The sequence below is a fragment of the Cornus florida genome, unplaced genomic scaffold, assembly GCF_030987335.1.
Source record: "Cornus florida cultivar Cherokee Brave unplaced genomic scaffold, ASM3098733v1 CherokeeBrave_3.0.0_Hap2_Chr05, whole genome shotgun sequence".
Classification (NCBI taxonomy): Eukaryota; Viridiplantae; Streptophyta; class Magnoliopsida; order Cornales; family Cornaceae; genus Cornus; species Cornus florida.
In genome coordinates, this window is record NW_026775575.1 from 34,809,604 (window position 1) to 34,824,894 (window position 15,291).

The 15,291-nt window shown below is 33.9% G+C and overlaps 1 pseudogene; it reads left to right on the forward strand.

The window, feature by feature from the left end:
- The first annotated feature begins 410 nt into the window (after positions 1-410).
- LOC132309131 (uncharacterized) lies at positions 411-14,743 on the forward strand (annotated as a pseudogene).
- The last annotated feature ends 548 nt before the right edge of the window (positions 14,744-15,291 follow it).

A 15,291-nucleotide genomic window follows, 5' to 3' on the forward strand; every position in this document is an offset into this window, starting at 1 on the left:
GAGTTTCAAGTAAATTTTACTCAACAAGGGTGTTTTGTAACTAATGAAAAAGGTGAATGTGTTGTAAAAGGAACTAGAGCTTCTGATAATTGCTATATTGTGTTTTCAGATCCTTCATTTGTGTGTGTGTGTGTGTGTTTTTTTTTTTTTTTTTTTTTTTTTTTTTCAGAAGGACACTTATATGTTTTTCTGCAATTACTGATGAGGCAATTTTATGGCATAAAAGACTTGGTAATGTGAATTTTAATGATTTGGTGAATTTGTATAATAATGATCTTGTTCGAGGGTTGCCTAAGTTAAAAATGCCTAAGAATGAAATATGTGGTCCATGTCAATTAGGAAAACAAACTAGAGTGTTACATAAGAGACTTATTTATAAAGTCACTTCTCGACCTTTAGAATTGATTCATATGGATTTGATGGGTTGCATAACACCAAATAGCATTGGAGGAAAAAGAAATTTGCTTTTTATGGTTGATGATTTTTCTAGATTTACATTGATTGCATTTTTGCGAGAAAAATCTGATGTTTTTGTGAATTTCAAATCTATTTGCCAACTAATTCAACATGAGAAGGGATATCGAATTACTTGGATTAGGAGCGATAATGGAGGTGAATTCGAACCTAAGGAGTTTATTGAATATTGTGATAAGTTTGACATTAAGCTTGAATTTTCTTCACCTAAAATACCACAACAAAATGGTGTAGTGGAAATGAAATATATGACAATAGCAGGTATGGCTCTATTATGCTTCATAAGAATAAAATTGCTAGTTACTTTTGGGCTGAATCAGTACGTACTGTTTGTCATATCCTAAATAGAGTTTATTTTAGGCCTAGAACTAAAAAGACTTCATATGAATTGTGATACGATAGAAAGCCCACTGTTAAATACTTTAGAGTCTTCGGAAGTAAATGTTATAACCTTAGAGATAGGGAACACTTAGGAAAATTTGACTCTAGGAGTGATGAAGGTGTCTTTTTGGGTTATTCACAGACAAGTCGGGCTTATAGGGTTTTTAATTTTATAACCAAAGTTGTTGTGGAGTCCATTACTGTTGTGTTTGATGATACAAGGCCTAAGGTAATCTCTACTCAACTTGATGAGAATGAGACTATTTTTGAAATTGCAGGAGAAAGAAAAGAACCTACAGTTCATGAGGAAGAAAGTGTTGAGAATTTAGATGGAGAAGGTAAAGAGATTAAAAAGGATGTTGTTGAGGATTTGAGGTCACCACTGATGTACTTATATGAATTCCTACACCATCATTAGACATTCCCACATCTAGTAGTTCTAGGGTTCGATCGAGTCATCCAACTGATAATGTGATAGGTCCATGGGATAAACTGGGTACTAGAAGTGTTATCCGTAATCAGTTAGGACACTCATGTCACATGGCTCAGTTTGAACCAAAAAATATTGATGAAGCTCTTCAAAGTTCTGATTGGCTTATAACTATACAAGAAAAGTTGCTTTAATTTGTGAAAAATGATGTTTAGGAATTAGTGCCTCGACCTAGTGATGTTAATATCATAAGGACCAAATGAATCTTTAAAAATAAACTTGAAGAACATGGTCTTACAATGAGAAATAAATCTTGGTTGGTTCTACAAGGATATACTCAAGTTGAAGGAATTGATTTTGATGAAACTTTTGCACCAGTTGTTAGACTTGAGTCTATTCGACTTCTTTTTGGTCTTGCATGTCACTTTAATTTCAAATTGTTTCAAATGGATGTAAAAAGTGCCTTTCTTAATGGTACTTTGTAGGAAGAAGTTTATGTAGCATAACCAAAAGGTTTTATTGATTCACATAATCCTGATTATGTTTTTCATCTTAAAAATGTTTTTTATGGTTTAAAGCAAGCACCTAGAGTATGGTATGAGAAGTTAACTTCTTATCTAATGCACAGGGGCTTTCGAAGAGGGGAAGTGGATAAAACATTGTTTATTTTCAGGAAAGGAAAATTTTTTCTTGTTACTCAAATCTATGTGGATGATATTGTTTTTGGTGCTACTTGTGATAACCTTGTTTATGATTTTGCTAGAAATATGAGTAATATTTTTGAAATGAGCATGGTTGGTGAACTGACTTTCTTTCTAGGTCTCCAAGTGAAACAACTTGATGATGGGATTTTCATATCTCAATCAAAATATGCAAAGGAGTTAGTAAAGAAATTTGGTTTGAAAAATTCAAAGCATGTGCAAACTCCTATGAGTACTTTATCCAAATTGGATAGAGACTCTGATCCTAACAAGGTTGATACTTCCTTGTATAGGAATATGATTGGTAGTTTGTTATATTTGGCACCTAGAAGGCCATATATTTCATTTAGTGTAGGTGTTTGTGCTAGGTATCAAGTTGATCCTAAAGAACAACATGTTTTTGCAGTCAAGTGCATTATTTATTATGTCAATAGTACATTAAATTATGGATTGCATTATTCTTATGAATCTAACTCTGAGGTTGCAAGCCATACTGGTGCTGACTGGGCTGGTAACAAGGATAATAGAAAGAGTACTTCAGGTGGTTGTTTCTATGTTGGTACTAATCTTGTTTCATGGTACAGCAAGAAGCAAAATTACATATCTTTATCATATTATGAGATTGAGTACATTGCTGCTAGAAGTTGTTGAACACAATTGTTTTGGATGAAACAGATGCTTTTGGATTATGGAGGTTATCAAGGTACTATTGCTATCTTTTGTGATAATACTAGTACAGTTAATATTTCAAAGAATTTAGTTTTGCATTCTAGGACTAAGCACATTGACATTCGACATCACTTTCTTAGTGAACTTGTTGAACAAAATATCGTGTCTTTGGAAAAAGTGCATACTAATCAGAATTAGGCTGATATTCTCACTAAGCTATTAGATGCTCCAAAATTTTCTCATCTTAGAAAATCTATATGCCTTTGTTGTCTTGATTAGATGCATTGTAAAGACATAATCTAGAAAGGATCTTCATACTTATCTTGAGTGTCTAGATTATGTTTTTGAGAAGTTAAGCAAACCATATTGATTATATATGTTGAGCACAAGGAATTGAATGACACATGAATTATTGGTAATTTTAGGATTACATTATTTGTGTGGTTTAGAGAGACTTGGTCTTCATTTAGTATTTTTAACCGCCATCTCTTAGAGGAGGAGATTAAGAAAACACAACCACCAAACTCGAGTTTAGGTGGTAACACACACACACACATTATCTTTATCCACTAAAATAATAAGTGGGTTCAGCAAATAGACAACTAGGTTTTTTTGTTTCAAATTTGCCACTGCCTCCAAATTTGGCGGCACTCTTCATCTCTTCCCTCAATGGCTTCAACTTTCAACCCATCAAGTAACTCTATCTCTTCTCCAAACCCTCTAAAACCCCATACCCACTCTCTGTGAAACCTTCCCAATTCTCTCTCTCATCTCCACTCCCCCCAAAGCCCACTCAATAATCTAACCCTAGACCCTAAGCTCATCATCAATGGCGGTTCCAAACTCTCTGGTCACGTCCCTATTAGGGGCTCCAAGAACTCCGCTTTACCGGTACTCGCAGCGACCTTTTGCTGCTTAGGCACTTCCTGTTAGGTTTTATTTCAATAATTTATGTAGAAATCAAATATACTGTAATTAATTAAAGAGTAATTTAGATATTGTATCAGATTAGAAGATTCAACTTTAAATACCTTTTGAGAATTCTTCAGTGCCTTTTGAAAGATCTGAAAAATTATAGCGCTTTACCCCCTCCTGAAAGTTGTCGATACGGTAGGTCTGAATAAGGGTTTTAAAACCCTTATATATAACAACAACAGGGGGGACGGCTTCTCTACAAACAAACATATCTAAGTCTCCCTTCCTATCATGGAAACTTAGATATCAATGGTTAGAAATAAATCACACTAAATAAGTTGGAAAACGACAATCCAACGGTATAAAACCATACTCCCAATTAGACCACCAAATTGGAAAGTACAAACCCAATCCATCAAATATCAATAATTACATTGCAATCCTACTTTAGAAAACGTAGTGCATAAGATCATAAAATAATTTTTATTATTTAAATCTATATATAAAAATTTCAACAATCTCCCACTTGGTCCATGCACTCTAAATTTTATAAAATGATACTATGGATTGCAACACACTTTATAAAAGTCGAGTGACCACTTATTTTTATTTAGAAAACACAATTATCGAAATTGATGGATTGAAACTTTAGAACATTCTCCTCCATAAATTTCCTTAATAGTGGATCATAAATGCGTAGACAAGTAATATATTAGTCTAAATAGTTCCATGGTCTCAAAACTAATTCCATCTAGGATTCAAGCAAATATAGTGGTTTTACTGTATTTCATGAGATGTGTAAACCGCATGTGGTCTAAACGCAGACCTTACTATCCGTCCTGCTTCATACCATTGCGGTATGTCACCTGAACATATTATAGCAAACCGCCAACCTTCTGTTTAGTGTAAGGGTTTACCAATATGGAGCCAATCCCATATCTAGCCCAAGCTATCCTCATGGAGTATGAAATACTCCCACAGGCAAAATTTAATATTTATGTTTTGATTGACCAATGTGGTGTCAATCTCATATCTAGTCCAAACAACCTCATGAGTGAAATACCATTCCTAGACAAATCTTATATTTGAATTTACCGACATGATGTCAATATCATATCTAGCCCAACAACCGTATAAGTGAAATATCACTCTCATACAACCTTTAATAATTATTTTGGACTTACCGATGTGGTGCCAATTTCACATATAACCCAAACAACCTTATGAGTGAAATACCACTCCCAGGCAAACATAATAGCATGTGCATAAACCATATATATCATAATAATAATGATGCATCATAACTTTATTTTGGATGTAAATAACTGTTACCATAAGGTGTAAACTGGAGAAAAATAACTGTCACCCCAAGGCGTAAAGAAACTAACTGCAATGTAGTATATACAAAAGAAATACCAGACATCATAACATAATGACTCTCGAACACCTATCCGAATCGTGTGTTCTTTAAATACTTTATTATCTTCAACTGAAGACCTTAGTAAGAGGATTTGCAACAATCTTTCAGTAACCATACGGGGAAATCTTAATAACACTTAAACCTTAACCTTCTCACGCTTGAAATGGTACTTTATGTCAATGGGCTTACTACGCTTGGATACCCTTAAATTGTTTCCATATACTTAATTAATATAAGCCTTTAGAGAAAGTCCATGTATTCCAGTAGCATGATCTCTATGGATTCTAATGCCAAGGACATACTTTGCATACCCATGTCCTTTATGTCAAAAACTTTACATAAAAATTCTTAATATCATGTATCAAATGAATGTCAATGCTACCTTGCAAAATATCATCAACATATAGGACAAGAAAAACAAAATTGACTCCCATTGAACTTGAGGTATATGCATTTATCTATAACATTCTCTTTGAACTTACAATTAGTAACCACTGTATCAAAATTTTGGATACTACTACTGTAAAACTTGCTTAAGCCATAAATGAGTGATAACGAAAGAATGACTCTTAAAGAGTCCTTTAATGAAACTGGAGAAAAATCTCAAAAAAAATTAACACTTAACTTTTGCTTAAGCACTTGGCCATCAATTTTTGTCTTATATCCATTAGCCACTTCAAAACCAACTACAACATACTTCCAAGCTTTAGAAGATCTCCTAAGCTAAACATGCTTAGGAACTAGATTGGAAACTGAAAAAAGAGACTGCAAAATGAGAAATAATTAAATGAGTAGGAATAGCTGAAAGAGTGGGAATATGAACTATAAATAAAACCACTAAAGAAAGTGGAATAAAGTCTGAAATAAATGGAATAAATACTGAAAGTTGATCCTCTGCAAAAAGAAACTATAGTATTCTAAACTCCGACTGGATTCGCCACTCTCATCAAATTTATATGATATATATCAATAATCTCTATAGGTATACTTGACATTAAAAACTTTAATCCTTTAATCTTTCAAGATGCCTAATAAAATAATCATTGATAGTGTGAGTATCAAGCTCCTTGATATCTGCATTATATAACTCTGTCTCTATAAGACATCTCTACACTTTCTATTTTCTGCAACTTTATTCTGTTCAGGAAAACTAAAAGTGGTGTACTGTGGCATAATGTACTGCTCTTTAAGTATGTACTGAAAGTATTACAATTTACACCCTCTTTACTATTATCCCATTCAAACTTACCACCTTAGTCCGATCTTAAAACCATAATATTTATACCAATTACTTTCAACTTTAGTCTAGTAGATTTTACACACATCAAGTGTTTCGGACTTTTGGTGGATTAAGTATACAATCATACCTTGAGAACCCATCAATGAAGAGAATGAAATACCTTTACCGCAAATGAGCTACAATAAGAAATGGACCACAAAATTCGGTATAAATATAGTCTAAAAGACTAAATGACTGACTAGCCTAAAAATTGCGTTTCTCTGCATCTATCATTTGATACAACCAACGCATAAAATTTGTGGCCTAATAATCTCATCCTTGACCAAGCGTTCAAGACTCTTTTGAGAGACATTCCCCAATATCCTATGCACAGTACAGATGAATCCTCTCTAACCAAATCACGATTTTATTTGGAAGGTATCGAGTCTATAAAAAAACAAAAAACAAGTAGGATCACATCCGAATCCATTTACCATGTCTATACCTATACTTTTACCAAGTTTGGCTCAAATATTAATATAGTAATTTTATTCATACTTTGTTTTTCTTTTCACCACAATAACTTTTTTTTTTTTTTTATATCATTTTATTTCTACAGAACCAACATTTATCATTCCATGATCAATGTCTTTTCACGTATTGTTCTGCCTTTCTTTATTCTGCCTTTCTTTATTCTTTTTATACACTTTCTTGCCGCCTAATTTCTTCTTGAAATGATTCTTACTGTCACGACAAGATGAGCTAACTCGGTTTTAACACCATTGAGTCGCTCCCCTTCAATCACACAAAGTGCTAACAGCTGGTTAATGCCACATTTAACTTCTTATGAATTATAATTCACCTTGAAAAGCTGAAAAAAAAAACTTAAGCAGAGAATAGATCACTATGTGAACTAATAAATTATCATCAAATATGATTTTGTACTACCTCATATCATAACCAGCTTGCACATCATATAGATGTACTCCCTTACTAAATCATTGCCATTATATCTGACTAACATAAATCATGTCAGATAAAAGTATTGTAGTTGCTTCTTAATGTCCATTTCTTGATAAAATCAAGAAGCTCATTGGCAGTATTAAAACCAGAATACCACCCTGAATAGTATCACCAATAGAAGCATAAATTAACTTAATGGCATAGTAGTACCTTTAGTTCACATAAAAATGCAACAACTTTTCTACCCAAGAAGACTCAGCACTGGGTATATGGGTTTCTTCCTCAAAAACACAAACTCGTAGTCCAAGAAATTCAATATAATATCAAAACTTGTTTTCTAGGCAGTATAATTATAACCATTCAATGGTTCAATCCCTATGAGCTATCTTTAAATTGTAGAAGCGTCTATAACCTGGATAAATGTTATATTGAATAATATCACATAAACAACATATAAAATAATATGTCGCAGCTTTAGGGATTATTACTTTAATTCGTGCTCGGGGTTTTAAGCCGAATTTCTCAAGGTGTTTTACCATGTGCAAAACCATCCACCCTGCGGGAACAAATAAAATGCCATCTAAAAATCACCTTTTGGCAGAATTTTAGATTTTACTTTATTCCCAAACCTATGATAAAATCGCATATAGACCTATTTGATTATACTTGAATTATTGTTGAACACTTTCACTATCTTTTGGCAAGAGAGTTATTTAGTTATAATTCAAGCACTCTCAAATATTCTACTCACGTATCCCACACTAAGACATTGATCACCTTTTGGCAGAACTAATGCCCTCATGTAGGTAAGTGCACTGTGAGACCTCAATAAGACCAATGTCTTAAAATTTCAAAAAAATAATATCTGTGAGCGTGTCACCTTTTGGCAGGCATCACCCACTTTGGCTACCACATTTGAAACAGTCACTTTACCGATCTTCCTAAACCCCAAGGAAAAACCTAAACTGCAGAAATTCCGTTTATTTAAGTTCAACAATTTCTTTATAATGCACATAAATTAAACTCAAAGATTATGGAACACTTGATTTCACTGTAATATAAATGGCTTTAATACAAATAAAATAAAGCTTCCTCAGACATCTCAAGAAATTACAATGAACAATATAATAATAACATACACATTAATCGAGATTTAAAAATCTCAATTCTTTACATACTTTAATTAAAATAAAATAACAAAACTTGATGCATGTATATTATATATCCGATAAACAATTTAAAACACTTGAATCTTTAAATCAATCAGATTAATAATACTTGTTGATGGCATGCAAGCCCCATAAGTCATTCAATTTAAAATTGAACAATTATAATGAATTACCCAGAAATATTAAATGCATGGCTAAATCACCACACAACTTCACATTAAACTAAAAATCACTTGCCCATGTAATTCAAGTTATATACAGATATCTCAAATATACCTCATAACAGAGATCTCAAATAATACTTCCAGAAGCATATGCATAATTGTGCATGCAAAACAAGTTTTATTACCTCAGTGTACATTAATTTGTATTAATAACTTGCATATATATCAATATATGAGTATTACTCGGCAAAGTTGATCAATCAACCACACAAACATTGGGTGTTCAAAGATTTATATTCACGTACACAACAAGGCAATTAAAACCAACCCCAATATAAAATAATATATATATTATTTTATTTTTCAATTAGGCGTACATAAATCAAGTTTCACAATCTCATCGTGCAGGCGTGCATTGGTGAGAAAGGAAGCCACAAAACTTGGAATATATAAATTCTAATATGCAATTCAATAGAAATCTGAAACTAAGTGAATTTACCAATATGATACATATATAAGATAGTTTTTCAAATTTTCAATTTTTTTGCATATTAGATACTGACATATAAGTATATACAATTTTGTACATACACACAACAATGAGTTATATTTCAAGCCTCTCTCTTTAAAAGCTTTTGGTTCTTATATCGTAGACACATGCACCGTGTGCTCTCCATTATATACTACAACTTTTAGTCCTGTTAATAGGGACTTAAGCATGCTGGGCTGGGCTGGGCTGAACATGCTGGGCTGGGCTGGGCTGGCAACTCTTTGCATGTAAGCATGCTCATCCAAATTTCTATTTTTCAAGCATGAGAACAGGACTATTCAATGCTTCTGTGTGTCATCTAAAAGTGTTGGTAATTGCATGAATTTTTTTTTTTCTTTTTTTTTTTTTAAGAACAGGCTGTTATCTTATGACATGATTCCATTCATTATTTAATTCAACGACCCATAATATACTTTACAATCCAAATCATGAACAAAATCGAGATGCCCAAGTTCATCTTATGTGTCAATATTATATTATGTACTTGTATACACAGTCATCATTGGAGATTTCACCTTAACAATTCAATTTAACATCAGTAAACTTTTATGCATACTGATTGATTAACAAGGTAACACAAATGGGTTTGTTCATACTATCAATTTTGAATATTACTACTGACTATATATTTAAGTTCAAGCAGGTGGAGGCACAAGAACATAAACCCACGTTAGCAAGTTTCTAATCAACCAACCATAGTAATAAAATCAGTGGACACTGACTAAAAAAATATTATCGTGCCCCCAGTTCAGTAGGATTCCTTCGTGCCTACAAATTCAAATAATTGATCACGCACAAAAATTGAGGATTTATACAATCAGCGTGATTTCAAAACATCATAAATTAATTTTTACTATTTTGATTTCTACAAACCCTAACTTTGCTTGATACTAATTGTTAGGTTTTATTTCAATAATTCATGTATAAATCAAATATACTGTAATTAATTGAGAGATCTCAAAAATTAAAGCGCTTTACCCCTTCTGAAAGTTGTCGATACGATAGGTCTGAATAAGGGTTTTAAAACCCTTATATATCACAATAATAGGAGGACGGCTTCTCTATAAACAAGCATATCTAAGTCTTCCTATCATGTAACTTATATATCAATGGTTAGAAATAAATTACACCAAATAAGTTGGAAAATCATAATCCAACGGTATAAAACCATACTCTCAATTAGACTACCAAATTGAAAAATACAAACCCAATTAATCAAGTATCAATAATTACATTGCAATTCTACACTAGAAAAAAACTTAGTACATAGGATCATAAAATAATTTTTATTATTTAAATGTATATATAAAAATTCCAACACTTCCAAGCTTCGGAATGTGCCGAATCTTTCTGATACTCGAACCATGGTGTCGGTTTTGTACTCTATGTGGGCTGAAATTAACGTATTTGGTGGTGAAATGTTGGTTGGTTAATACAGATGGGGTTCGGGGTGTGGAGCCTTTTCCGGATGAAATTGGGAAGATTAGAGGTGGGTTTTTCGTTATTGGGCCGTTGGTAGCTCGGTCCGGTGAGGCGGCGGTGGCGTTCGTGGGTGTGATATTGGGGCTCGCCCAATTGATCTGTACATTCGTGGGCTTTGTGCTCTCGGTGCCATTGTTGAATTCAGGTTAGTGCACCTAATGGGTTTTAAGCATTCATAGTGTAATGCTTCAAATCAGTAAATTTTGTCTATACTGTTTGAAATGCCATTCATAGTATCATTCAACAGTTGAATATCATTACATTCTTATGCTTTCGATATGAAACTGATCCTGTCAACCTGATCTTATATAGTTAACTCTGACCGATATAGTTAAACCAGAATCAGTTTGGAATGTGACTTCTGGATGTACAGGGACTTTTTCAGATACCAAGGTATTTTATTGTAGATCCTACATAGAGAATGCTTTAGTGTATGCTCAAGCATTAACCTTTTAGTTTTTTGAGAAATTAGAGTACTAGAAAAAGGGAAAGAGTAAAAGACACTGGCCTTACGGTTTCTGCTGTAAGGTTTCTAGGAATATAATAGTCTTCTTTTCCGATAGAAATGTATGGATCCATGGATCTACGTGTCTATATAGATCTTGTTCATGGATTAAGGAAAATGTGCAAAAGCTCGATTATGCTATTTATTGGAATAATTTTACTGAAATATTATAAGACGAATCTCCGATATGGGTAGAAATGTAAAGAGTAAGTACGATTTAAAAATATTTTACACCAAATTGGTTATTGGGCAGTAAAAATTGTAATGGGTGTGCCTGAAGCGATTCCTGTAATAGGATTGCCTTTGGTAGAATTATTGCGGGGAAGTTTTGCAATTCTTGTGATAGCAATGTTAAGTTTTCTGTTCACACAATTAAATTCTTTTTGTAGATTCATTTGCAATTCTTCGATTCCCGGAATGGTATCCCAGGCTTCTGCTATTTCTATCCCCATTTTCTCCTTTCTTTTGTTCTCTTCTTTTTTATAGAGACAGTTGAAGATCATTACTGCTGGGATTTTTGCCACTTTGTCAATGCAATTTACAGTTAACATTGCATTGGAAATTTCCATTATTTTGACTTTTACTTTTAATACAAAAACTGAGTTGTAAAATTATGTACCATATTTTTTTCCCAGATAAATATTTGTTCACTAACATTATAAGAACGGTTGAAAAAAAAAATGGATATTAGTTCTAGAAAAACAAACTAAGTGTAGGTATCTCTTTTGATGAATAACAAATTTATTAGAAGAGAAAATAAGTACAAGAGAAAAGATAATGCTTTCTTCCAACAGAATGATTAAAAATAAAAAATGAGAAAAACGGAACATCTCTTCCACAAACAGAAAGTCACAGACAACACAAAGAAGCTGGATACTCAAGGAGGTTGGTGAACTCCAGTATAGATCCTGAACTAGTTCCACATCTATTGAAAGCATCTGACTCTGAATTGACAAAGACATTATTCAAGAGAAAGCAACTCCACTTCTAAGTGTAATAGCGGTAGGTGTTTCTGATTTGTCCTGTTTAAAATGATGGCCTGACTGTTAAATTGCAAATGCTAGTCATAACTTCATGATCCAATAAACAGGAAAGTAAAATTGGTGTCATATACCCTTGAATGATGAGACCCCAATATAGCTACTGACTATGCATGATGTGAAGAGACTAAAAATGAGCTTTATGCTACTTTACAGGGATGGAAAAGTTTATGCACGTGCTGCAAATGGAAAATGGTTGGTGGGGGGAAGGTTCCGACTTGACTATCCTAGTGTTGGGGCAACTGAAACTCTTATGATGGCAGCATGTATGGCTGATGGAGTGACTGTACTTTCAAATGTAGCTCAAGTATGATATGAGTAATTTCACTGAATTCTTTTGTTTCTCATAGGAAATTTTAGATGAGCTTTCTGAATTCTGATGTAATGTGAGTTCTGCCCCTTGTCCATTCACCACAGGAACCAGAGGTGGTTGATCTTGCTCGTTTTCTTATGGACAGTGGGGCATGTGTGAAAGGAGCAGGCACTGGTAAAGTTTTTATCAACGGAAGGAGTCAGTTGCATGGTTCAGAACATACCATAATACCAGATAGAATTGAAGCAGGCACCTTTTTACTTGCTGCTGCAATTACCCGCTCGTGCATCTCAGTTTCACTCGTCATTCCTTGCCATTTATCATGTTTAATTGACAAGCTTTTGGGTGCTGGTTGCAAAATTTTAAATCGTACTCATGACAGCTTGGAGGTATGATAGTTTTTATTAATCTTGTTTCTTTGTTTTTCTTGTAGTCCTTTTTCCTCCCTTTTTATGAAGGGTCATAATGGATTGGCATACCAGTTTTCAGCAGTTCTGCAAATGCTGTAGATGATCTGTGCGCTTTCAATGTCAAAATAAGCCCGTTTCCTGGGTTTCCTACAGACCTCCAACCTCAAACAATGGCACTGCTCACTTCTTGCAATGGTTTAAGTATTGTGGAGGAATCTGTATTTGAAAACCGCATGGGTCATGGTAAGTGTGCTAAATGGATGAGCATGTAATTTGGCATAAATTTAGTCTATTTCCTTGAGTTTCTTATACATTTGAGCTACTCAAAATGAGGGTATTCTGATGAAATTCTGACCTGCATAAATTTAAGTATGGTTAATGAAATTTTATTTGTGGAACATATTACCAAGAATTTGTTTGGTTGACTCATCTGGCAATTGTCTTTAGCTTCAGGCTTGATGCTTACAGGTTGCTCATCAAAATACTATACATTTGAGGTTCTTTTCAGAACTACAATTGTATATTATTAGATGTTTTGCCCATACATTTTTAGGTGCTTATCACATTAGCCAGACAATATGCCATCCAACAATTACTATATTGTTATGTGTTGAATTGCTGAAGACGCTTGACATTTCTAGGGGATTGAAGCTTGTCCTGTATCCAATTATTTTTTCATGTTTCAATGAATTTGTTAGGTTGACTATCATCTGGCAATTGTCTTGGACTTCTGTCATGAGATAATGGGTTGCGCATCAAAGTAATATGCATTTAGGATTCTTTTCAGGACTACAGTTGCATAGCCTTTTGCCTATACATTTTGGGGTTTCTTATTGCATTAGGCGGACATGATGCCATCCAACAGTTGCTATATTACTAATTAAGTGTTGATTCATGATTAAAAGCACTAGCTCTACATATGTAAAGAAGCCAATACGGAAATTGAAGCTTGTTATCACATGCATTCTGTATCCAACAGTTGCCTATATTATTAAGTATTTATCTTTGCCTTATTTCTCATTTGTTCCTATCAATTTTATATAGCAAAAGAACTGCAGAAGCTTGGACCAAGAATTCAGGTTTTGGGGAGCACTGCATTGGTTTTCAGAAAAGAGAAAGGAAGGTTATATCTTTTCCGAATATAGGATCTTAAATTATTTCTTTTTGTGTAGTAGATGGAACGCATTTGAAGATTGAAATTGACGATTTCTTTGAATTGTTCTTTTTTCAGTGCGCTTTATGGTTCTCGAGTTGGTGCAACTGATTTAAGGGGTGTGATGTCACTAGTTTTGGCAGGGTTAGCTGCAGAAGGAATTACAGAAGTCAGTGGGATTTCTCATATTGATCGTGGTTGTGAGAATCTAGAGATGAAGCTTCAGCTTCTAGGAGCAGATGTTAAACGTATAATTCCTGTTGCAAAGCCGCCAAATTGACTAAAGGATCATCGGTCTACTCTACCTCAATTCATCTATGTATACGGGGGCGGAGGGACGCGAATATTCAGATGCCTGCCACGTGGATCAGTTCCCGACAGAAGGGTCCAACCAATCCATCTAACAGAGCCTAATGGAGTATTTAGGCTATGAGGACCACTCTATATCCTTTACTCACAGCTAGTGTCCTTGGAATCAAGCTCAAGCTAGACCGAGGACTCATTTGTGTAACAAGTATGTTTTCAACTTGCTTCTTGAAAATCAGTTGAGTTTATTGCTACAACATTTCACCCATTACATGCTAACCTGCTAACACTTGCAACTTGCTTATCTTAAGAAATTGTTTGAGTGAGGCATCTATAAAATTCTGGCAAGATTTTGAGTTACAATTTTTTGAGGATTGAGTGTACTCATATATGGCACAATTGACTTGGGAATTGGAATCAATCAGATACCCCTTTTCTGGACGAGGCATCTAGGATTACTTTGTAATCTTAATATGCTGTTGTATAAATCTATTGAAACTGCTGGTGTAATATGAGATGAATTTAATTTGGTACTTATGGCCATTTTCGTTTATTTAATTTGCTAATACCCAAAATCTCAGTTTTATTACACACCAGTTCATGTTCTGTAATTAAGGTATTCTATTGAAATTATACAATTAGCAGAGTAATTTTTTGATTTAATGCTCCTACCATTTATTGCCAAAAGCTTTTATTTACCTCATGACCTCTCATTCCTTATGTTTGGCATCATTATCTCTATCAACGGGCAGAGAAATTACTGCTGGTCTTGTAGTCCAGGTGGTTTATGGTTGGTCTCAGGCACCATTCTGTGACTGAATAACTCGGTCTGTGGAACTGTTGAACCATTCGAGATGGCTAGATGCATGGGGCATAGGGATAGTACCCCTTTTGATAATTTTAATAGTCTCATCACTCGTGTCTCTGACTCTCAATTGGAACCTGAACCGACTGAGATCATTTTCAACTTTTTTAGAATCCATAGAAGCTTGGTAATGCATGGATAATAAATTGTAGTGTTATATAT